Raw genomic sequence first — 26,621 nt, forward strand, 5'->3', positions numbered from 1 at the left:
ACAATCGGTGTGATGTTAGAGAGATGGGAGAGGGGGGTGACAGGGCATTGACCATGTGCAGACACCCTGGGCACTCACTGGAGTCAGCATTGATATCAAACAAGATGCAGCAGGTGAAACAACATCCCCTCAATTCCCCAGTGGGTGAGTGGAGCCCAGACTCCAACCCAGACGTCTGAAACTGAGGCTTGACCACCTGTCAGAGTTGATCAGCACCACATCTCCAGGCTGGAGTTTCCCAGGAGTAGAAGGCCTAGCAAGATTGGAGGGCAGAGCACCTGAGGACTGAGGGCCTGGGGGGAGGGGACTTTCCCTGCAGTCCTGATGAGCTGGACAGGAAGTACAACCACGGATAGTGCCTGCCAGAAGGAAGGATGCACTGAGCTGTGGGTTTTCCAGCTTCCTGGGATTATGAAATCCTTGCAGGCTTTCCCCACGACATCCACCAAGAGGGGAACCCTTCTCTCGGGGATGACAGATATTTCTCTTTTTAGCATGTCTACCTGGTTGCTATGACCAGAAAGCTATGGGTGAAGCTGAAAAAACTCAGAATGTTAAAATTAGATGTGTTTAAATTTAACACATTTAAATAATTAATTAATTTTTGTTTTTATTAAATTTTCTTCCAGTTCTATTGAGATATAGTTGACATGCAGCACTGTATAAGTTTAAGGTGTACAGCATAATCACTTGTATATATCATGAAATGATTATCATGATGTTTAATGAACATTCATCATCTCATATAGATACAGAATTAAACAAACAGAAAAAAATGTTTCCTTGTGATGAGAACTTAGGATTTATTCTCTTAATATACAGCAGTGTTATATTTATCATACTGTACATTACATCCTTAGTATTTATTCATCTTATAACTGGAAGTTTGTAACTTTTGACTGCCTTCATCCAGTTCCCCCTCACCCCACCCCATGCCTCTGGTAACACAAATCTGATCTCTTTTTCTATGAGTTTGTTTGTTTGTTTTTGAAGTGTAATTGGCCTACAACACTAGTTCCTGTTATACAGCATAGTGATTCGCTATTTTCATACATTTAAAAATTATCATGGAATGATTACATTTTTGAATTGGGATAAAATTTCAGCTAAACATTTGCCCTAGATTTTCCCTCTTGAGTAGCTGACTTATGAGATGCCAATTGTTTAATATGAGAGATGTATCATCTCGGAGAATCTATTACATGCAGTCAGTCAGATACGTACCTATGCATGTACACACACACACACACACACACACACACAACTTTGGGTTTCTTGCTTCTTCAAGAACCCAGGATGGTTCTTAGGAAGTTGAAAAAAGTCTCCAAACTCAACAAAACATTTACCCTGAGGTCTGTGAATGCCACACACAATTGCTGTAATCTTGGTCTCCAGCTTTCCTCCTTAACCTCCATCACTGCCTTGCCCTGAGGATTCTGTCTCCTGGACTGAAGGGTAAGTAGTAAGGAATATTCACTCCCCAGCCCTTAGGGTTTCTCAGCTTCTTGAGATCTGAGCCTGCCCTCTTCATCTTCCACAAGATAGAGATAGATCAGAGACTTAAAGATCTGAATTTACCTGTTGAAATGATTTAATCCTGCTTCAGCACCATGGACAGATCCCTTCAACAGCCCCGCCCCGCCCCGCCCCCCGCCCTCCAGCCTGCCCCAGAGAAACAGGAACTGGAAGTTTCTTGCTAATTGGCATGACAAGGGAACACCAGGTTACCAAAAGGTCTGAATGCAGACAGTGCTTCATCAAGACCCCAAACCAGGATAACAGGTTCTTTGAATTCTCCAATTTAATATTTCAAAAATATGCATAATTTGCTATTTATATTATACCCATGATTATTTTAATACAAAATATAAGGACTTCCCTGGTGGTCCAGTGGTTAAGAATTCGCCTTGTAATGCAGGGGATGTGAGTTCGATCCCTGGTTAGGGAATTGAGGTCCCACATGCTGCAGAGCAACGATCAATAAGCCTGAATGCTCTGGAGCCCATGTGCCACAAATACTGAGCCCGCATACCACAACTAGAGAGTCCATGTGCTGCAATGAAAGATCCCGCATGCTGCAACAAATATCCTGTGCGCCGCAACTAAGATGCAATGCTGCCAAATACATAGATGTTAAAAAAAATACAAAATACAAAACAATGGTATTTTTCATGTATTAGAGTAAAACTGAAACAGAGGGAAGATGTCCTATGCCTATGTTATGGCTTCTTGTACTGCTAGGCACACCTGAAAAATTCCTCTGGCAAGTGTATTATATGTATGTGTGTGTATGTGTGTGTGTGTGTGTGTGTGTGTGGTGGGGTACAGTGCTCACAGGCTGAAGCTCAAGACACTTATCTTGGAATTCACACCATCATGTGCTACTTCCTCCTTTTCCTCTACCACTTTCACGGCCACCCCACCCTCACATCTCACACAAGGGCTACATATACACACACATGCCACACATACATAGGATCCCACTGAACCCCTGACTCACCCTTCAGTGCTCTTTGAGTTGTAGCTTTTCTTCCTGGGAGAAGATGATTCCCTCCACCCCCGCCTTCTCTGAGCCTGCCTGTGAATACAGACACATGTCGTACACTCTGAGATGCAACCCATGCGACCCAGCAAAGGAATAAACCTAGATTGATCCTCCGCCCACCCCGAAACCACCCCTGACCTCCCCGCAACCCATCTCATTAATTTATTTCACTCTTTGACTCTTGTCAAAGCATAGACTCTTCATCATTGCCTGCAATGAGCAGACTGAGGAAAGAGTCTTAGAGCTTTACTGCCCCAGGTCAGCTGCAACCGGAAAGTAAAGGGTTGAGCTTTTGGGGAATTTGTTTTCTCACTCTACAGATGAACTGTGTTTCAGTGAGCCTTTAATAGCATTAGAGGTTCTGTGTGAGCTGAACTATGCAGGTTGCAGGCTGAATCTCTCCCAGCGAAATATCTTTCTGCTGCTCTAAGATGGGGCTGGGGTCTCCAGGAAGCATTTTGGGTGAACAGAGGAACAACTGGTCCCCTTACATAGGAGGTAAGAGCTGGAAGGTACAGCTCCCATACTGATTGATCAACAAGCCAACTGATACCTGCTCTGGCCAGGGTTGCCCTGGGTTCTGGGGCTGCTTGGACATCGCCCCAGAGCTCAGTCTAGGGGCTCGTGGGTGAATCACAAATGGAGCATCAGAGAGGGAGTATGATTCACACAGAACCCCACAGTCAGGCAACTGGCTGGCTTAGGATGGAACCCAGGACTCTTGACACCTGGGATCCCTGAGAAGGAGCCAGGGCAGTGACATAGTTGTTCAGTTGCCAAGTCATGTCTGACTCTTTGTGACCCCATGGATGGCAGCATGCCAGGCTTCCCAGTCCATCACACATAGGGCAGTGATAGGGGTCAGGGGGTATTTTCTGGGGAAAGATCTTGACTCCTAAGTACTATTCATGGAGATGGAATCAAAGAGAAATGGGATCTGACCATCTCCACCCTACCCCAGGTTGTGGCACCTCTTTTCCAGTTCTATCCAAGTCTCTCCTCCAGAAATGCCCTGCTTCAGTTGGAACTTTTCACTTGAAGGTAACAATGTACTAAGACACTTCAGTTGTGTCTGACTCTTTTTGACCCCATGGACGGCAGCCTGCCAGGCTCCTGTGTCCATGGGATTCTCTAGGCAAGAATTCTGGAGTGGGTTGCCATTCCCTTCTCCAGGGGATCTTCTCAACACAGGGATTGAACCCATGTCTCTTATGTCTCCTGCACTGACAGGCACAATAAATGGATTAAACAAACGTGGGAGAACTGAGACCTACAAGGTACGTCCAGTCAGGCTCCATTTCTCTGACATTCTCTCCTCCAGTGTCATCTTTGCCCCTGACTCCTCACTCCCTCCCTCCATGGAGCCAGAACACCCTTCTGGGAGCTCTCTCAGAGGGGAGAAAGTGAAAAGTGTTAGTTGCTCATTTGTGTCAGAGTCTTTGTGACCCCATGGACTGTAGCCTGCCAGGCTCCTCTGTGGAACTCTCCAGCCACTTCCTCCTCCAGGGGATCTTCCCCACCCAGGGATCAAACCCAGGTCTCCTGCATCACAGGCAGATTCTTTTACCATCCGAGCCACCATGGAAGACCCTCAGAGGTGAGAGGTGAATCCTTTTCCCAGAAAGCTCAGCAAGCATCTCCCCACTCATTGGCCTGAGCTGGATCATGTGCCCTGCCCCAAACCAATCACCTACCAGCAGGATGGAGTGGGCTGATGGCTTAAGCCAATCAGGCCCCACCTCTGGACTTGAGGGCAAATCATTCACACCCCCTGACTGAGGAAGCCGGCAGCTCAGCCAAGGAGTGTGGTGGAATTGTTGGGAGGAGGTGAGTTGGAAGCTGGGGGTGGACAGCAGCAAAGGTTGTGACACATGCTCCCACCAGAGATGGGTAATAACATCCAGTCAATGAGAAGTCTTCCCTGCCACATCTCTCATGTCCTGCCTCATGTCCAAACCTGTTGAGAGGCATGGAGTCTCCTGTTCCCCACCACGCTGGCTCAGGACTCCATCCCTTCTTCCTGGCTGTGCCCCTCAGCTGGGATTGTCCTTCCCAGCCCAACCCACTTCACTCTTTAGATTGCAGCTCCTGCTTCACCTTTGGCAATTATGAAATGAGTTACCTCTGCTGGGGGTTCCCATTTGCTGCACCATTAAGGTCAGATTTTCTATTGCCAACCCCCTCAGTCTCCCCCTCCTCTGAGCACTACACACAGAGTTTGCCAGTTCCTTTAAGGTATTGAAATAAATCTCTAGGCCCAGGATCAAGCCACTCCTGCCCAGGGTGCTACATCAGCATAATGAAACCCAGGTAACGTTCCACTTGACCAGAAATGCAGTGTATCTAATAAGCCAGTCCCCAAAGGCCAAGCCAGCACTGGACTCTAGGCTTTTTCCTTGTTTCTTATTTATTTTCCCCTTTTCTCGTCCTTGTTCTATATTGGTTTTCTGTTTTTCTCTTCTTTGTTCTTTATTCTTTATCTTATAAATGCTTCCTGCCTTCTGCCCCAGTTTGCAGTTCTCTGGACCCTTGAGAACACAGACTTCCTGCTTCATGAAGTGTTAAGGTTTGTGTCACCTACATTGTCTTCTCTAATCATTTTAAAACAAAGGTATGGACCTGGACAAGTCTTAATTAATCTCTTTATTCCCAGCCTCTAGGTACTGCCTGGTTTAGAAAAAGAAGTCAATAAATATTTGTTGAATTAATGAAAATAAGTCTGTGTTGAAGACACGACTCCTGTGGAGTTGTTTGTGTTTTTACAAAGGACAAAGCCTTAAGCTTTAGGAATGAAGCTCCAATAGCAGAATTTCAGGCACCAGTAACTTAGGACAGAAGCTTCCTCTATTGTTTAGTGCCTGGAGGAGGAAGTGTCTGTCTCAGCTAGGTGGAATTTTCCATTCATGGCTCTCCAGTACAAAAACAAGCACATGGGCTCCTGAAAACATGTGTCATGAAAACAAATGTATTTCCCTTTGGCTTTCTTGTGGGAGGAAACTTCTCCAGTTCTATCAAGTTTCCTGCTCTGGCTCTGGTTGACAGAATGTTCCTTCCTGACTCCCTGTGAACTGTGAAGATGACACACTGATGACCTGCCTCAGCTCTTTGAGCTCATAACCATGGAGCCCTGCCAGTCAGTCCAGCTCTACCTTGCGGGGGACACCCATCCTGCAGCTCAGACACTTCCACATCAAGCCCCTTGGCCTGGCTGCTTCTCCTGAGCTGACCTGGGCCTCACCCTCACCACTGGGCTCCTTCCTGGCCCTCTGGCTGACTGCCACCCCACCATACCCCAGCTCTATGCACTGACAGTCTCTTTGCCCTTAAACATTTTCCCTTCAGCCCACCCTCCACTCTGCCCTGGAGTGATCCTCCACAGCACAAAATTGACCAGGTCCCTCCTGCTGGAAATCTTTTCCAGGCTCCATGCTGTCCTTGGATCCTGGTCTAAATTCCTTGGCCCTTCACCAGCTAGGCAGAGGAACGGACATTAACTAGGAACACACCATGCAAAGAGCCACCCCTGTTTTTGCACCTACCCTTTCCTCTGCCTAGCTTCCCTGGTGCCTCAGATGGTAAAGAATTTGCCTGCAGTACAGGAGACCTGAGTTCCATCCCTGGGTTGGGAAGATCCCTGGAGAAGGGAATGGCAACTCACTCCAACATTCTTGCCTGGAGAATCCATGGGCAGAGGAGGATGGGATCACAAAGAGTCAGACATGACTGAGCAACTAGCATACTTTCCTCTGCCTGGATGCATGGAGAGCTCTTACTCATTCCTCAAGACCCAGCCTCTACACCCTCCTTTCTGTGAACCTTCACTGAAGAGTCTATTTCTGTCTCTGCTCATGGCCCCTCATTATTGATTCCTTGTTCTGTCTCCCTCACTAAAGTGGGAGCACCTCCAGGTCAGAAGAAGCCAAGCCTGATTTTCCACGTTCCCAGCATCTGGCAGCAGAAAAGATGTCAGTGTGTTTGTGGAATGGATGAAAGAATGGACTTACTGCTGTTAAGATAGCAGCAACAATTTTATCTCTAATTTCTGAAGCGCTGCACTAGGCGATTGGCCTGCCTTAATCCACTACAGTGGCACATCCTCTCCTGAGTCTGGCATGATTCTTAGGTCCATTTTACAGAGGAGACACACTGGGCTCAGAGAGCTCAAGATGCAGTCCAGGGTTATAGTGTAAGGGAGTGAAGGGGCTTGAACTTGAACTCAGGGCTATCTGGCTCCAACTTCTTCACTTACTGAGGACCTACTCTCTGCTTACTATTCCTGGAAACAGAACAGAACAGACTAAGTCCCTGATCTCATGGGGTTCCTGGTGTACGGGGTGGGGAAAGGGCAAATAATAACCACACATGCGCGTATATAAAATGTTGGAGCTGGTAAGTGCTATACAGAAAGATAAACTAGAGTTGGGGGCTGTATTAGTTTATGTGGGCTCTCTTAATGAAATACCACAGACTGGGTAACTTAAGAAACAGAAATCTGTTTTCTCACAGTTACAGAGGCTAGAAGTCCAAAATCAAAGTGTTGGCAGATTTAGTTTTCCTTGAGGCCTCTCTCCTTGGCGTGCAGACAGCCGCCTTCTTGCTGTGTCTTCCTCTGTGTACACACACCCGCTGGTGTCTCTCTGTGTGTCCCAATCTCTTCTCAGAGAAAGAACAGCAGTCAGATTAGATTAAGTCCCTTCCTAACAGCCTCATTTTAACTGAGGTGCTGTCTCTAGATACAGTCACATTCTAAGGTACTGGGGGTTAGGACTTGAACACATGAATCTGGAGGGGGGACAAATTCAGGGGGTCTAGGAGTGGTAGGCTGGGGTGGGTGACACTCTAAGGGATGTCTGAGCTGAGACCTGAATGAAACGAAGGGACAAGCCTGGTTATACCTGAGGGAAGCAGAAGAAACAGCGAGTGCAAAGGCCCTGGGGCTGGAGTAGGCAGAGCCTGTGTGAGGAATGGCAGAAGGTCATGATGGCTGTTGCTTTGTGAGTTGGGGGGAGGGGAGGGGCATAAGGTCAGAGGGCGTGACCCCACACACATCCCATAAACATCCTCAGAACTTGGTTGCCCAGTATGACCGACACTTCACACCTTTCAATACCTGCTTTGAGCAGATGAGGAACCTGAGGCTGAGGATGAGAAAGGCCGGCCCGCTGAGAGTCCCACGGTGTGTGGGTGTTGGATGTCCTGCCCTGTGACAGCGTTGAGCACCCTTCTTTCTGGGGAGGTGGGGGGAGTCCAGCTGGTGCTGACAAGCGCTGCTGGGAGGGTGGGTCTGTGAACTGGGATGAGCATAATTATTGTTACTGTTACATCTGCTTAGAAATGACAATGGATCCTGCCAAGAGCCAAGTGGGAGATGAGAGATTCAAGTGTGGGGGGACTTGGGGCAACTGATCCCTAGGAGGGGAGAGCAGTTCTCCCAGGCAGTGTCTTTTCGGTCAGTTTAAATAGTTTCTTCCCTGTGCCAGGCTCCACACATGGGGTGACCTCAGTCTTTCTGAACTTCTACCAAACTGGGGATGGGGTGACTGAGATCCAGAGAGGTTGGGTCACCTGACTCAAGCGCCTAGCCTGTGACTAGGAGACGGGATGTGAATTCATATCCACTGGGCTCCAGAGAACACCAGCACTAACAGGCCAGCATCCTCAGCCTCTGTCTCCTGGCTGCTGCCTGCCACTTGCCACCCTTGGGTAAGTCACGCTCCTTCCCTGGACCTCAGCTTTCCCATCTGGAAAATGGAAGAGACACCCTCGGCTCTTCTGCCTCCCACGGATGTAGTCATGACCCCTTCCCTCGGAAAGATGGATTCATGATGATATGGGTGATAGCACTGAGGACTGAGCCACACATGAGTGCTTATCAGACCCTGAGGGAAGGCCGATGGAGTGAGGGTCTCAGCCCTGCTTGGTGAGGAGGGAGACAAGGCTCGGAGAGGTTCAGGAGTTCACCCAAGCTCACACAGCTGAGAAGGACAGAGCCAGGGCCCTAATGTCCCTATCTGAGGATTCCTCCCTCCCCTTCCCATCCAATAGGAGCTGAGCCTCCTAACACCTTATTCAGGAGTGACTGTTGGACAAAGTAAGGCTGAGCTTAAGGGGCACTTAGAAAAAGCTGGATCATGTTACTTCCCCCACTTAAAAAGCTACACTCTGAACAGGCCACTACTTTGGCCACCTGATGCGAAGAACTGACTCATTGGAAAAGACCTTGAGGCTGGGAAAGGTTGAAGGCAGGAGGAGAAGGGGACGACAGAGGATGAGATGGTTGGATGGCATCACCGACTCTATGGACATGAGTTTGAGTAAGCTCCAGGGGTTGGTGATGGACAGGGAAGCCTGGCATGCTGCAGTCCATGGGGTCGCAAAGGATCAGACATGACTGAGCGACTGAACTAAACAGGCACCTGTGAAGCCCTCTGTAACAGAATCTCATCCAATCCCCACCCTCATCTCAAGCACCTCCCTCTCCTTCCATGCTCCCACCTGCTGGCAGTTTCTGCTTCTTCAGGACTGACCTGACTGCCTGCAAGCTGTCCCTTCTCTCTGGAATGCTCTTCTCCCTCCTTTCCCCTCCTCTAGTCCACTCTCCACAGGGAGGACAAAAGAGGTTAAAACAAGGGCCTGATGGCATCACAAACCAGTTTAAAGCTCTCCCACCCCCACCTGTCTTGAGATGAACCACTTCTAGACCACGTGGTCCCTCCTGACCTGGGTCCTTGTCAGTTTCCAGCCTTGCTCTAGCCACCCTGGCAGCCTCTGTTCCTGGGCTGCCCCAACCTCCTTGCTGCCTCAGGGCCTTTGCTTGGCAGTTACTGCCACCAGGAGAGCTCTTCATTTTTGTCTGACTGCTGATCCTTCTGGTCTCAGTGCAAATGTTCCCTCAGGGAGGCCCTCCTCAGACCCCTAATTTAAGCCTGATTTTCTTCTCCTTCATGTTGTTCTCTTCTTTCGCTTCACAATAAACATTCCAGTTTCTGATTATATTCATTAGCTTATCTATTTATGTCTCCCTCCTCAGCTAGACCATAGGATATCTGAGGATAGGGAACATGTCATGCTGTTCAGAACAAAATAGATGCTAGGGAAACATATGGAATGAGGGAGGGAATGAATTAACAAAGTAGGGGGTCCTCAGTCTTCTGGATGAGACAGAGATTCAGGGGTGGGGTCCCCAGGAGGGTCTGACAGGCCCCTCCTCTCCCAGTTTCCCGTGTCCCCTTTGGTGAGTGGTGAGACAGCATGGATGCTGTCACCATGGCTACATACTCCCCAGCAACCTCTCCAGTCAGGCCGATATTTAATTCCACTCGGTTCCACTCATCATTTCTTGCAGGAAAATCATAACATTTTGACATCATCAGGGGCCTGGAGACAGGAGTGTCTCAATGCACCACTGAAATGTCAGGCTTGGCCCCCCCTCTCCCTGCCTGCGATGAAGGCTTCCATTCAATGGAAGGTCATTTTGTCCTTGTGTGTTCAGTAGGAGAGTACCCTCTGCTGCAGGAAGTGGGGAGACTCCTAGAAGCCCAAGTTCATTGAGCATCTGGAGGCCGCACCAATGCCACCCTCCCTGTTTCTGAATAGCAGCTCTCAACAGGTGACTGGCTGAAAAATGAACTCATCTGATTGGTGCAGCTGATGGTTTTTCCTGCTGATTGGTTCCTTTTGTGATTTGCTCATGCACTGATACTTAATCTTTCCCAGTCAGTTCAGTTCAGTTCAGTTGCTCAGTCATATCTGACTGTTTGCGACCCCATGGACTGCAGCACAACCAGGCCTCCCTGTCCACCACCAACTTCCAGAGCTTACTCAAATTCAGGTTCATTGAGTTGGTGATGCCATCCAACCATCTCATCCTCTGTCATCCCCTTCTCCTGCTGCCTTTAATCTTTCCCAGCATCAGGATCTTTCCCAATGAGTCAGTTCTTTGCATCAGGTGGCCAAAGTATTGGAATTTCAGCTTCAGCATCAGTCCTTCCAATGAATATTCAGGACTGATTTCCTTTAGGATGGACTGGTTGGGTTTCCTTGCAGTCCAAGGGACTCTCAAGAGTCTTCTCCAACACAACAGTTCAAAAGCGTCAATTCTTTGGCTCTCAGCTTTCTTTATGGTCCAGCCTTCACATCCATACATGACTACTGGAAAAACCATAGCTTTGACTAGATGGACCTTTGTCAGCAAACTAATGTCCCTGCTTTTTAAATATGCTGTTTAGGTTGGCCATAGCTTTTCTTCCAAGGAGCAAGCATTTTTTAATTTCATGGCTTTAGTCACCATCTGCAGTGATTTTGGAGCCCAGAAAAATAAAATCTCTCACTGTTTCCATATTTCCCCATCTATTTGCCATGGAGTGAGGGGACCAGATGCCATGATCTTGGTTTTTTGAATGTTGAGTTTTAAATCAGCTTTTTCACTCTTCATTTTTACTTTCATCAAGAGGTTCTTCAGTTTCTCTTCACTTTCTGCCATAAGGGTGGTGTCATCTGCATATCTGAGGTTATTGATATTTTCCCTGGCAATCTTGGATTCCAGCTTGTGTTTCATCCAGCCCGGCATTTCACATGATGTACTCTGCATATAAGTTAAATAAGCAGGGTGATAATATACAGCCTTGACGTACTCCCTTCCCAATTTGGAACCAGTCTGTTGTTCCATGTCCATTTCTAACTGTTGCTTCTTGACCTGCACACAGATTTCTCAGAAGGCAGCTAAAGTGGTCTGGTATTCCCATCTCTTTAAGAATTTTCCACAGTTTGTTGTAATCCACACAGTCAAAAGCTTTGGTGTAGTCAATAAAGCAGAAGTAGATATTTTTCTGGAACTTGCTTTTTTGATAATCCAATGAATGTTGGCAATTTGATCTCTGGTTCCTCTGCCTTTGCTAAATCCAGGTTGAACATCTGGAAGTTCTTGGTTCATGTACTGTTGAAGCCTCGCTTGGAGAATTTTGAGCATTACTTTACTAGCATGTGAGATGAGTGCAATTGTGTGGTAGTTTGAACATTCTTTGGCATTGCCTTTCTTTGGGATTGGAATGAAAACTGACCTTTTCCAGTCCTGTGGCCACTGCTGAGTTTTCCAAATTTGCTGGCATATTGAGTGCAGCACTTCCACAGCATCATCTTTTAGGATTTGAAATAGCTCAACTGGAATTCCATCATGTCCACTGGCTTTGTTCATAGTGATGCTTTCTAAGGCCCACTTGACTTCACATTCCAGGATGTCTGTGTCTAGGTGAGTGACCCCATCATTGTGGTTATCTGCATCATTAAGACCTTTGTTATACAGTTCTTCTGTGTATTCTTGCCACCTCTTAGTATCTTCTGCTTCTGTTAGGTCCTTACCGTTTCTTTCCTTTATTGTGCCCATGTTTGCATGAATGTTCCCTTGGTATCTCTAATTTTCTTGAAGAGATCTCTAGTCATCCCATCCTATTATTTTCCTCTAATTCTTTACATTGATCACTAAGGAAGGCTTTCTTATCTCTCCTTGCTATTCTTTGGAACTCTGCATTCAAATGGGTTTATCTTTTTTCCTTTTCCTTTAGCTTCTCTTCTTTTTTTCTGCTATTTGTAAGGCCTCCACAGACAACCATTTTGCCTTTTTACATTTCTTTCTCTTGGGGATGGTCTTCCCCAATCCTGGTTTATTCTAAGGCACCCCTCTTCCTATTGTTTATTCATTTGCCCCCTTGGTACAGGAGACAGCCTGGCTAGACCCAGAGCCCAGGAGAAGGCCAGGGGCATTATCTCTTCCAGGGCCCCTGGAGACTGTGGTGGGAGATCGAGCTCTGGCCTCCAGTCCCTTCAGATGTCCTTTTGTTTCCTGTTTCTGATCAGAAAGACTGGAAGCAGATTCCTGCCTTTTCCAAATTTTCCACTGTCTTCTGAGCCCTTTGATCTAGCCCACCCTGCCTTTGCTGACACCATGAACCTCACAGCTCACCTTCTTGGGCTGGGGGGGCATGGACGACAGTTCCACCAGGGAGACAGACCATCGTTCTCCCCAGATCTTGTGAAGGGAGGGTGCATTAGCTCATCTGGAGGAGCTCTGAGGGGTCTGTCCAGACCCTTCCCTTCTCTCTTATTAACAGGATCGTCTGATATGGACACTGCGAGGGAGACAGGCCCTCTCCCTCTGGGATCACACAGCTGTAAGGACCAGCTAAGCCTGGCGTCGCTGGTGGCCATCTTCCCCCTTGTGAGGATAAGACTTGCCTGAGAAGGGTGTTGACACAGAAGGAAGCAGAGCCGAGGGAAGGGAGGAAGAGGGTAGAGCCTCTGCCCTTAGTCATCCCTGTGAAGCCAGTTCCACGTCCTCCTGGTTCCAGTTCTCTGGGTCAATAAGTCCTCATACCATGACTTTAACTCTCTGTGCTCTGCCCTTTGCAATAAAAGGTTCTGCCTAAAACAAGCCAGAGTCAAGGAGGAGAAACCTACTCAGCAAGGGAAGCAAGATCTGGAACAGAGAAGTAGAGAAACTGCAGGGCTGAGATTCTGGGAACGATGGGCTGTGTTACCAGCAAGGGTTGCCAGCTGTCAGCTAAACCAGAGGCAAAGCCCGGCTGTGCCAAGCTGGGACCCCAGCCAGATCTGCCTGTGGGAGCCCTGCTCCCCTGAGCCTGAGAAACTGTGCCTGCTGTGCTGACGCGGTGGACCAGGTAGCATCTGAGGCCAAGAAATCATTATCTTCATAATATTACAGATCAGGAAACTGAGGTCTAAAGAGAGGAAGTGACTTTCCTGAGGTCACTCAGCTGGTAAGCAGCAGAGTCAGGGTGTGGACCTGGATCAAGTCCAGAAGTGGGATAATTGGATCACATAGTAGATCTATTTTTAATTTTGTGAAGAAACTCCATGCTGTATTCAATAATGGCTGTACCAGCTGACGTTCCCAGGAACAGTGTGTGAGGGTCCCCTTTTCTCCACATCCTCTCTAAACTGTCTACCCAGAACCCCCTACTCCAGCCCCACACCCTTCACCTGGTCCTCTCTGCCTGTCCCCTGTCTTCTTCAGCCTCCATCTTCTAAGTGTGGACTCTGCCTCCCCAGCCTGGCCAGGTCATGGGGAGTGCGTCAGCTGTTCAGACTGCAGGCCTGGCTTTGAGTTTAGTGCCCAGTTTTACTGCTATTGAAAATGGAGTTTGCAAACGGTTGCCTGGGGGCTGATTCTGCTAACAGGTCTATTTCTTTTGGCCCTCCTGGTGTTTTTGTTCCCTTTAATAAAATTTTTCTTTTGGAATAGATTTAGATTTGCAGAAAAGTTGCAAAGATGGTCCAGAGAGTTCCCATAAGCCCCGTACCCAGTTTCTCCTATTATTGTTTTTAAAAACATAGCAGGTTTAAAAATGAGGCTATTCAACAACAAGATAGAGAAAAGGAAAAAAAAACCTAGCTGTTTGCTTTGCCCTAAAAAATCAAAAGATCTGGCCACACTGTTCTCATACGGGTCATAGCTATGATGGGACTGGGCTCCCCAGACCCTCCCAGCCTGTCCCCATCACACAGTTGGATGTGTTTGCCTTTATATCTGGCCCATTTCACGCACATGTTCCCTGCCTGTCTCCTCTTGGTGTTTGAGCCTGGGATCCTTGGTTGAAAGCACAAGCAGTTTAAGAGTCTCGAACCACAGAATCTGAGAATCAGAATCTTAGGTAGCTAGAACTATAGCATCTTAGACTTTGTGTGTTCATCTTATAAACATCTTCTGACTGTCCCCTTTATGCGAGGTTCTGGGAAGAGTACTGAGACAGTTTTGCAGGTCGAGAACAGATTTTTTTCTTTTTGATTTATTTATGTGTTTATTTCTGGCTTCTCTGGGTCTTTGTTGCTGTGCACGGACTTTCTCTGGTCGTGACGAGCAGAGGCTACTGTCTAAGTCGTGGTATGCGGGCTTCTTGTGTGGCGGCTTCTCCTGTTGCCGTGCACTGGTTCTAGAGCACAGGCTCAGTAGTTGAGGTGCATGGGCTTAGTGACCTCGCAGCATGTGTAATCTTCCTGGACCAGGGATTGAACCGGTGTCTCCTGCATTGGCAGATGGATTCTTAACCACTGGACCACCAGAGAAGTCCAGAGAACAGATTCTTGAAGCAGGAGTGGAAGCTAAATCCCAAGAGGAGAATCCTCACTTGGGCATCCTGGCTGCCCAGGCTTCATCTACCTTCCTTTTGGTGCCGGCAAATAGGATCCTGACCCAGATGGGCAACACACCAGGAGCGTGCAACCATTGGAAGGGCAGAGTGCTCAAGAGCTGCCATCAGGAAGAAGGCCCTGTCCCACCTCTTCTTAGGAGAAGGCAATGGCAACCCACTCCAGTGTTCTTGCCTGGAGAATCCCAGGGATGGAGGAGCCTGGTGGGCTGCCATCTATGGGGTTGCACAGAGTTGGACACGACTGACACGACTTAGCAGCAGCAGCAGCACCTCTTCTTGCTGGAGGAAAAGTGTGTGTGTGTGTGTGTGTGTGTGCTGATTCCCTCCCAGCAGGGAAGTCTTAACTCTCCGAGCCACTTGAAGTTCATGTTCTTTTTCTGGTTGGTTTCAGCTCCAAATTCTCCCAGCACCGGCAGCCAGGGTGGCACAGGGGAAAGAAATAACACAGGAGTAATGCTTTGACAACAACGATAATATGAATAACCAAGGCCACTGTGTGCAGAATGATTACTAGACCTTGACCTGCTTGTTCACGAGATCCTCAAAAGAGCCCAGCGAGGTGGTTACTCACCTTTTTAGAGATCGGGGAAACTTGGGCTTTGAGAAGCTGAATAACTTGCTTAAGGCCTCACAATGGTCAAGTGCTAGAGCTGGAATTCAAACTCTTGCCAGTTTGACTCAGAGCCTGTCGTTTCTCTTCTGTGCCACTGTCTGACTCTCTTATAGTTATGTCAATTGAGGCTAATCAGTGTTTAAATCACTTCTTGTGGGATAAATAAGATGATGTGTGGCACATAGTAAGTGTTCAATAAACAGTAGCTGATGGTATTAGTGTTGTGTTGATCCTAGAAGGGAGGCTGACTTGGGTTCCCTCTCCTGGCCCTGCTGGCCCAATGGGTGATGTCTGCACAGAGGCAGATGTGTGTGTGTGTGTGTTGAGGGGTGGTGGTGCGGGGGAAGCTGCTGTTTATTTCTCACCCCCCACCTCTGCTGGAGGGAAGGAGAGCATGGGAGAGGAGGATTAGTCTAGTGAAGGTGGATGAGCTTCGGATACCTCTGAATGACTCATGATTTATTCATTAGCTCCTTTAAAGACACTGTGCCTGACCCTTTAAACCACTCCTGAATTTTCTGTGTCCATCCAGGCAGTGTTTCTTGATGGGGACAGTTCTGAGCAGGGTTCTCCTCCCAGTTCCTTGGAGAGGCAGGGATGATTGTAACTGATTCATAGATGGAGAAACTGTGAGTTGGCAGGGTGGATCCGCCCTCTCCTGACCTGGGGATGATGCTCGTGGAGTCCCCCAGGGGAGGGTCTCAGAGGAGGTTGCATCAGAAGGGGGCCGCCTGGAGAGGTGGACAGTCCTGGACTCGGCACTGGGCTTCCCTGGCTCTAATCTCAGCTGAGTTCCTGAATGATTTCTTGGGACTCTGTTTCCCCATCTGATGATGGTGGAATTGGACCAGACGATCTCTAAGGCAGTGCTGGTCTAGATTGAATAACAAATAGGAAATGATAAACCTCCAGGCTGGAAAAGGGTACTAAACTCTGTTGAGGGAGACTCAAGAGTCCAGACAGGGGAGGATCATGAGAACAGGGACCTCCTGCTCCTGGAGGAAGAGCTTCAGCCCCAAGAGAACCTGCAGAGGAGACGATGGGGTAGAAACTAAGAAGGCTGATGGTCATCAGAGAACACAGGGCAGCACCACCCTGGGGGCGAGGTCATCCTTTATGTGTCTGCATCTCCCAACAAGCCCCAGACGTAGGGACAATCACCCCCTTGTACTATGAGAAGGGTGAGACCTGCGGATCTGAGCTGAGAGGGGCTCAGCTCCAGGGGGCAGGGCAGGGGCGATCTCGAACCTGAGTCTCTGCCCAATGAGCCATCCTCCCCACCTGCACACAGGGGCTCAGAGGATGGGTAGGGTCTCTCCTGGGGCCTGGAGAACTTGGACAGGTGTGTTGACCTGTTTCTTTCTACACAGAACGATCCTGAGATGTGCTGGTTGATGCAGGAGGTAGTGAAGGGGCAGGATCAAGACAGCTAGCATTCCAACATCTCCAGTCCTTATGACAAGCCTGCAGGGTACATAGTGGTGCCCCACTTTCCACAGGAGCAAGCCGAGGCTCCCAGAGGTGAAGACATGTACCCAGACTCACACAGCCTGGGAACAGAGGATCCACCCCCAGAGCCGCTGGCCCCAAAGCCCCCAGTCAGCACCTCTGAGGCCTCATGGTGGGAAAACAGCAAGATTGATGCCTGTGTCTGCGGCCAGGTCCCTCTGTTGCCAGCTCTCCCGACTGAATGGCTGGGCCAGCAAATGTTTTATTACTTAAATCAAATCCGATCAGTATTACCCCTTTGGCTGGACATTGAGAAATTGCCTTAGCTGCCAAGGTGGAAGGTGAAAGAGGAGTTGCTAGAGAAGAGGAAGAAGATCAGCGTGACAGAGGCTGGGGTGGACTGGTGTGCAGAGAAAGACCAGAGGTGAAGGAGGCGTGGCCAGGGTTCTGGGGAAGTGGACTCCCAGGCAAGTGCTCCATCGCTGACCCCCAGTGACCTGGGTGGGCCCATTAACCTCTCCAGGCCTGGCTCTCTTCTGTGTAAAATGGCTCCAGCTGCATACAGCCAGTGTGTGTGGCAGTCACTCAGTCATGTCCAACTCTTTGCAACCCCATGGACTGTAGCCCACCAGTCTCCTCTGTCCATGGGATTCTCCAGGCAAGAATACTGGAGTGGGTTGCCATTTCCTTCTCCAGCACACAGCCAGTGGGCAACTCTATTTCTGGAATTTTCAGGTACCCTGACTCTGCTGAGCCCTTTTACCTCCTCTGTCCTCTCAGCCTTTGCTCCGCTGGCGGGTCTGCTGGGACCCTCTCCCCTCCTGTGACTTGGGTACCCCTGCTCATCCTCACAACCCCACCTGAGACACCACTTCCTCCAGGAAGGCCCCTGACACCACCAGGCTGGACTGTCCATCTCGCTCTGCCCACTGCCCATGTTCCCTCCCCAAGATGTTAAATCTGTCCTGCTCAGTGCTGTGTCCCCAGTGCCTAGAGAGGGACTGGCATATATATAGTAGGTGCTTAATAAATGAATGACATTGATTTATGTATTGAGCACCACCAGTTACACGCCAGATCTTAAGTGGGTCCTGGCAATCCTGTGGAGGAGGGGGAGAGAGCTTCCCTTCCTGAACTGGGGAGGAGGATGGGGAATAGATGGAGACATTAATGTGATGAGTGACACAGGGACCAGGAAGGAGGGGGACATACGTCTCAGGTCAGGCCCAGCCTCTCGGAGGCAGCGACATGTAAGCTGGAATCAGCTGGACAAAGCTGGGGAATCAGCTGGACAAAGCTGGAGCTGGGGAGGAACGCACAAATGGAGAAGAGGGTGACCAACTCTTCTGGTTTTCTGGCTCTTGAGGGTCTTCCTGGGACATGAGACTTTCAGTGCTGAAGCTGGGACAGTCTCAGGTAAAACAGGATGAGCTGGCCACCTGAATGGGGACACCAGCCCTGCCTTTGGGGGGCTTGGGGTTGGGTGAGGCTGACCGGCCCAGAAAGAGCCACTGTGAATATGGTGGGGAGGGCTCAGACGGAGGTGCCGTGAGCAAGTGCTTTACCCATGAGAACTCACTGAATACTCGCAATGACTCCGCCAGGTGCACCATCCTCCTCCCCATGCTACAGATGCAGAGACTGATGCCCAGCACCGTTGAGTAGCTTGCCTGGCCACATACCAGGGAGGGGTGGAGCCCACGGTCACACCCGGCCTGTTACCACCTCATCCTGCTGCCCCTGGGACAGTGACAACAGCCAACAGGTGCTGAGCTCCTCCTACACGCAGGCTCAGGGCCAGTGGTTCTGAGCCTCATTTCACCGGATCCTCTCCTCTGTCCTCTGAAGCAGCCAGTGTCACCCTGTCTTTTCCTTCATATCTTTTGCTCCAAGAACAGATGGGAAGCTGAGGTCCAAAGTGATCAAAAGTCGCCCGAGGGCTCGAGAGGCGGAGACAGGACTTGAAGTCAGGCCCGGCCGAATCCAGAGCCTGTGCTGTCGATGACATCAGCATCTGATCCTGGTGACGAGGCCTGACTCCAGGACTCAGCACCCAGTTGGGTGGGAGGGAAGTTGGAGAACGCTGAGAGCATGATGTTTCATGGGGATTCTGCATTTCACAAGGGTTCTCTGACAACAGTAATGCCTTCCCCAGGACTCCCCTGTGACTCCCCTACGCGCATGGTGGAGACCCAGGGGTCTGGAAGGTGGTGGCTGCCAACCAGCCAGAATGGATCTCCCACCGAGAGATGCTGAGTGTGGCTCCTGAGCTGACGGTGACACGCTCCTTGACTTGCAGGCAGAGATGGAGTGCCCTGGGCTGGGTTCCCGGAGAGAGACCAGCAGATGTGCTGAAGGAAAGCAGGAGGCCTGACTACCAGGAGACAGCATGGACCACAGAGCAACACAGGGACACTGGGATTGTGTCTGGGGGACAGGAGATGATGGGAAGCCTGGGGGAGTGGCCAGGTGGACACAGTGTGTATAACCCTGGCCTGTGCTTAATGGCTGGTGGGTGGCTTAGGAGTGAGTCATAAATCAGCAGCTGCACAGCCTGAAAACTAATTTCCTCCCACAGTGGGAATAACAGGGTAGAAGTGGCAGTGGGAGGTGGGAGCACGGGTGGCTTCAATGGCCACAGACGCTGGGATGGGAAGCCATTGGTAGACTGTAGGCAGGGGAGGGTTTCATTCTGCCAGTGCTTTTGGAAAATGTGGCTTTAATCTGGACAATAGGCCGGAGGGGTGAGCACCTCCAATAGCCACTCTCATCACTTACTTCAGCTGTGACTTGGCTCAGAGCTGTCCATGATGCAGAGCCTGAGGAGGCCGGGCGATGGGCTTCAGGGCAGGCTGATGGAGTCCGCTGGGCCGGCTGAACCTGGTTGTGTGGAGCTGGGCCTGTGGGAGAGGTCAGGGCCCGGAGGGAGGGCTGGCAGTTGGCTACTGATAAGAGCAGGGAAAGAACTGGAATCTGAAGGGCTGAAAAAATAGGCCCAAGCTTTCACACTCAAGCTGAGTTCACCCATTTCATTCCAGGGGGCTGGAAGATTTGGGCAAAGCTGTGACCTTGGAGGGACTTCCTGGTCAAGGCCCACCTGCCCTGCCCTTCCTGTTACCTCTCCCTTTGCTGATCCTACCAAACCCCACTTCCCTCTTTGCCCTCACCCCCAAATACCCTCGGCTTCTCCACTTCCGAGCTGAGCCTCATGTGGCTTCTTCCACTTGGAATGCCCCTCCCTCATCTATGACCCATGTCCTAGCCCCTGGTGCTCAGAATTCTTTTCCTCCTTCAAACTCCAGCTCACATGTGACCTCTGCCACCTCTTCAGCTCCTGCTCAGATCCTCCAAAGCTTCACATTGTCTCCCCCTCCTCTGCCCCAGGGATGAGTGGAAAGAGCTTAAGGGGGAGCCAGGCAGGCAGCGTTTGCACCCAGCTCCTTACTGCCAGGCTGTGTGACCTTGAGCGAGTCTATCCCCCTATTGGAGGCTATTTCCGCCTCTGTGGAATGGGGGAGGTGACATCCACTGGCCAGACTGTCACCTGACTCTCAGTGATGCACCCAACAAATGCCAACTTGATCACCCTCCTTAAGATAGTCTTTTGTTTCTCACTTTTGTCCCACAAGCTCTCTGACTTTAAAATGAACTTCTACAAGTAAAGTCTCTTCTTGGTTCAGAGCTTATTAATGCAGTGTCTCTCCTGCCTTGACAGGTCCTGGGCCCTTGGGATGATCCCCACAATCTCACCTCTACCCCTGAAAAATGTCTGCGTCCTTCACGATGCCATGAGCTGATTATAACTGGGGTTCCGTGGGGCCCAGTCTCAACTCAGTGTTGTATCCAAAGAAATAGTCCAGTGATCAACAATTTTTCTTTGCAGGGACAATGTCTTGAATAAAGTTGGAATTTAAAAGTCACTTGGTAAAATGTTAACAAGTATTACATTACTTTTTTATTACATTAAAAAAGTTGACATGCAGGTCAGAGTTGCTTCCCTGTGGAAAGAGAAGCTGTGTGTGTATTAAAACCCACAGAACTGGCCATTCCTGCCAGGTTTTTCTGAAAATGGGGCTGCTGCTTGAGAACACATTTAAATTAAAACAACTCTTCAGATATCAAATATATGTGCCAAAATAATCACAATTAAAATATATATTTACAATTCCAAATATTTATATTATAAATATTGTGCACATGCATGTTACAGAGAAGGCAATGGCACCCCACTCCAGTGTTCTTGCCTGGAGAATCCCAGGGACGGGGAAGCCTGGTGGGCTGCAGTCCATGGGGTCACTAAGAGTTGGACACGACTGAGTGACTTCACTTTCACTTTTCACTTTCATGCATTGGAGAAGGAAATGGCAACCCACTCCAGTACTCTTGCCTGGAGAATCCCAGAGATGGGGAAGCCTGGTGGGCGGCTGTCTATGGGGTCGCACAGAGTCGGAAACGACTGAAGCAACTTAGCAGCAGCAGCAGCATGTTAAGTCGATTCAGTCGTGTCGACCCTATGGACTGTAGCCCACCAGGTTCCTCTGTCCTGCCAACAGGCAAGGATACTGGAGTGGGTTGCCATGCCTTCCTCCAGAGATTCTTCCCCACCCAGGGATCGAACTGAAGTCTCTTAGGTCAATTGCATTGGCAGGCAGGTTTTTTTACCATGGGCTCCACCTATTTATAATATTAATAGGTTATAATATACAAATACAATTATTTATAATATATAATATAATATTTAAATATATTTATAAATCCAAATTATAATACATTAATGTATAACTGACCTTAAAAGCCATCATGGTGGTTAAGAACAAAGTTTTGAGTCATTATGGTAGAGGCCAACTCGACACATTTCTCCTGAGATGAAACTGGGAAACTGGCATTGGAACTTGCAGTTATTGGAGCGTCTACCCACCCAGGATGGTGGGCATTCTCCACGTGGCTGTCCGGCCTTGGCAGACATCCTCAGAGTCATCAGCCAGGCGTCCTGGCTCCCTCCGTGGGTCTGGCCCTGGCTGCCGCCTGCCCGCCCTCCCCAGCCCGCTTGGCTATCCCCCAGCCCACGCTCTATTACAGCGTCTGCACGCCTGACAGGCATTGGAAAGTAAATCAATGAGATTCGGTTTAAATGCCAGTTTCTTCAAGGTATTTCAGTTACAAATAATTGAAGCTCTTTTTCAGAAAGAAAATAACTCCCTGATGAAGTACATCCCCAGGATGGGCCAGAACACCTCAAAGAAGGTGCGGACCACGGCCATGAGGGTGCCCTTGGTCTCTGCGTGCCAAAACTTAAACTCTGGGAGCCTCCAGATGAAGGGCTGGAACCCTTCATTCTATTTGGTTGATAATGCAGGGGCCACGGCCTGAATCTTCCATTAAGGAGGGATCCACTTTTGGAGAAAGGAAAGCTAGAAAGAGATTTAGATGATAGACTCCCAAGGCGTTGGTGACGATGTCCCAACCCTGCAGCAGATAAACTCGGATCATGTAGCGGAAGCTCTCGTCTAGCTGCACCACTCATCACTGGGCCTGGAGCGCCACAGAATTGTCTCGCCCAGACTGGTAGATCTGTCCAAGTCTCGTGACAAGTCTGTGGACCACAGAAGGTCTCCCATGGACAGAATCTCCCACACCGTCACTTTTGGACGCTCTTGCCGTCTGCTGCGGCCCAGCACAGTCCCCTGAGGGCCGCCGGAAGGAGGGCATGTGCTGGTGTGGCGATCCGCTGGGTCTGGGAAGGGGCAGAAGAGCACTTGGTCTGCATCTTCTGTGGCACCGCCTCTGAGGCCTCAATCAACAATCATGCAGAGTGAAGTAAGACAGAAAGAAAAACAGCAATACAGTATATTAACGCATATATATGGAATTTAGAAAGATGGTAACAATGACCCTATATGCAAGACAGCAAAAGAGACACAGATGTAAAGAACAGAGTTTTGGACTATGTGGAAGAAGGCAAGGATGGGATGATATGAGAGAATAGCAATGAAACATGTATATTCAGTTCAGTTCAGTTCAGTTCAGTCGCTCAGTCGTGTCCGACTCTTTGTGATCCCATGAACCGCAGCACACCAGGCCTCTCTGTCCATTAACAACTCCCAGAGTTCACTCAAACTCATGTCCATTGAGTCGGTGATGCCATCCAGCCATCTCATCCTCTGTCGTCCCCTTCTCCTCCTGCCCCCAATCCCTCCCAGCATCAGGGTCTTTTCCAATGAGTCAACTCTTCACATGAGGTGGCCAAAGTACTGGAGTTGCAGCTTAAGCATCAGTCCTTCCAAAGAACACCCAGGACCAATCTCCTTTAGGATGGACTGGTTGGATCTCCTTGCAGTCCAAGGGACTCTCAAGAGTCTTCTCCAGCACCACAGTTCAAAAGCATCAATTCTTTGGCGCTCAGCTTTCTTTACAGTCCAACTCTCACATCCATACATGACCAGTGGAAAAACCATAGCCTTTACTAGATGGACCTTTGTTGGCAAAGTAATGTCTCTGCTTTTGAATATGCTATCTAGGTTGGTCATAACTTTCCTTCCAAGGAGTAAGCGTCTTTTAATTTCATGTTTGCAATCACCATCTGCAGTGATTTTGGAGCCCCCCAAAATAAAGTCTGACACTGTTTCCACTGTTTCCCCATCTATTTCCCATGAAGTGATGGGACCAGATGCCATGATCTTCATTTTCTGAATGTTGAGCTTTAAGCCAACCTTTTCACTCTCCTCTTTTACTTTCATCAAGAGGCTTTTAGTTCCTCTTCACTTTCTGCCATAAGGGGGGTGTCATCTACATATCTGAGGTTATTGATATTTCTCCTGGCAATCTCGATTCCAGCGTGTGCTTCTTCCAGCCCAGAGTTTCTCATGATGTACTGTGCATATAAGTTAAATAAGCAGGGTGACAATATACAGCCTTGATGTACTCCTTTTCCTATTTGGAACCAATCTATTGTTCCATGTCCAGTTCTAACTGTTGCTTCCTGACGTGCATACAGGTTTCTCAAGAGGCAGGTCAGGTGGTCTGATATTCCCATCTTTTTCAGAATTTTCCACAGTTTATTGTGATCCACAGAGTCAAAGGCTTTGGCATAATCAATAAAGCAGAAATAGATGTTCTTCTGGAATGCTCTTGCTTTTTTGATGATCCAGTGGATGTTGGCAATTTGATCTCTGGTTCCTTTGCCTTTTCTAAAACCAGCTTGAACATTTGGAAGTTCACGGTTCATGTACTGCTGAAGCCTGGCTTGGAGAATTTTGAGCATTACTTTACTAGCATGTGAGATGAGTGAAATTGTGTATTACCATATGTAAAATATATGACTAGTGCAAATTCGATGCATGAAGCAGGGCACCCAAAGCTGGTGCTCTGGGACAACCCAGAGGGATGGGGTGGAGAGGGAGGTGGGGGGTGGTTCAGGATGGTGGGACACATGTACACCCATGGCTGATTCATGTCAATGTATGACAAAACCCACAATATTATAAAGTAATTAGCCTCTAATTAAAATAAATTAATTAAAAAAATAAAAAGGAATTCCTATATTACTTCTGGGCTTTCCTGGTAGCTCGGCTGGTAAAGAATCCGCCTGCAATGCAGGAGATCCCAGTTCGATTCCTGGGTTGGGAAGATTCGCTGGAGAAGGGATAGATTACCCACTCCAGTATTCTAGCCTGAAGAATTCCATGGCCAGAGGAGTCTGGCAGGCTACAGGCCATGGGGTCACGAACAGTCAGACACGACTGAGTGACTTTCACTTTACTTCACTTCTTATTACTTCCATTTCATGATGGAATCTAAAGGGGATGCAATTTGTACGTTCCATAACACTTTCTCCAGGTCCCCTTCCTCACCTTTGGGGAACTGCAGCGCCTCACAGAAGCCGAACCTTCCAGATCTCTCCAGCCCGCAGCTTGCTGAGCTGCTGTCTCCCCTCTTCTGCCTTCCCCATTGTACCTCATAGGACCAGCACCTCAGTCTTGATTTCTTCTTTGTTTTCCCTTCACTTTTCTGTGTTGTAAGTGGGTGCACACATACATCAGAAACCGTCTTGCAAAGATAACATTCTCATTTAGAGGGCAAGGGAAGGGGAGAAGCTGAGTGGGTAAAGATAAAATTCTCGTGTGTGTGTGTGTGTGTGTGTGTGTAAACGGTTGCAAATATGCACATGATAATAAATCCAGTCCCTGCCATGGCAGGTTATTAGCAAGTGCCTAGGAGAGTCCTTGCAGCCCTGAGGTGCTGTGATTCCATGAATTTTAAGATGTCAGCCTCAAGGGGGTGGGAATGAGTTAGAAGCTGTCACTCCACCGATGCCTCTCAGTTACTGCCAACTCCACAGCTGTGACGGAAGCCAGACCACTAGACAGAGGTCTCAGGCATGCCACCACCTGCTTCTTCTCAGGGGAGAGAGGAGGCCCCAGTTCCCTGATGCTCTTACCCTGACAGCCTTTCTCCCATCCCTTCAGCTCCCGGGTGCCATCTTGTTTCCTGTATCTTCCCCCAAGACCTCTGAGGCTTGCGGCCAAATTTGTGCCATAGACGTGTGCGTGCGTACGTGCGTGCGTGTGCGTGCGTGCGTGCATGTGTGTGCGTGCGTGCGTGTGTGTTGGGGAGAGTCTACACCATAGCTCAGCCTGCAAAGGACCAGAGCTTTTTTTTTTTAATTAAAAAAAACAACTTTTTACTTTGTATTGAGGTAGAGCTGATTAACAATGTTGTGATGGTTTCAGGTGAACAGGAAAGGGACTCAGCCATACGTATACATGTATCCATTCTCCCCCAAACTCACCTCCCATCCAGGCTACCACACAACACTGAGGATCAGAGCTTTTGCCTCTGAGTAGAGCCTGGGGCCTCCCTCCTCTTGAAAGTCCCTCCTTTCATTGAACACACACTCACTGTACCCACCCTCCCTAGTCCACCCTAGTCCTGCACTGGGGTGAGCCCTGGGGCCCTGGAGGGAATCTCCCCTTCAGAGTCTCTGGTCTGGATGGGGAGGCCAATGCAGACACAGGACCATCTATGAAGCAGAATGGTAAGGGCTCCAACTAGGGACTGGAGAAGCTTGATGATACGGGGCTGTGGGAGGTTCCAGGCTGCAGTCACAGGCTCAGCTCAGATCTCATCCTCTCCATTTGTTCATCCATGCCATATTTCTAGTGCAGGAACTCTGATGCTGGAGAGGCGGACTTGGGGACCCTGGAGGAGGGAGGCACTGGATGACTCACTGCCCACATCTTTAATTCATTGCGCCTGGGGTGAGTGCCACGCGGGAGAGGGCTCTGATGCTCTGAAAAACAAACGATAATACGGACTTGACCTGCTTAGGGAAGAGGAAGAAGACCTATGCGAACCAGGAGGGTGATCTAGGCAGAGAGAAGGGCACGTGGAAAGGCCCTGTGGTGGGTGGGAGCCTGGTGCATCCTGGGAGACTGAAACAAGGCCCTGGATGCTGGAGGGCGGAGGAAACAGAGCGGGAAGGTCAGTGACTGAACGAGGCTGGGGAAACAGGAGAGACCAGGCTGAAGGGGTCTGGAGGAGCCTCGCCACCTGGGTCCCACAGCTCTCATCCCCTCACCAGCCTTCTGTCTCAGGGGATGCTCCCTCTCTGCCACACCTGTGCTGGGTACCAAAAGTTCAGGGGCTGCAACAGGAGTGACTGGGATCTGCTCACTGCCCCGAGCTCCTGCCCATATCAGCCTCGAACCTTGCTCTGGACACTTGCTCTTGACACTCAGCTGGCCCCTGTAGGGGCCCTGGTCTGACAGTGGAGGATGGGGGCTTCTGTGCTGACAGTGTGACCAGGACAGGTGCTTTAACCTGCAAATGGGAAGATGATCGTACCCTCTCA

This window comes from Bos mutus, chromosome 2, assembly GCF_027580195.1.
Source record: "Bos mutus isolate GX-2022 chromosome 2, NWIPB_WYAK_1.1, whole genome shotgun sequence".
NCBI classification, from domain to species: domain Eukaryota; kingdom Metazoa; phylum Chordata; class Mammalia; order Artiodactyla; family Bovidae; genus Bos; species Bos mutus.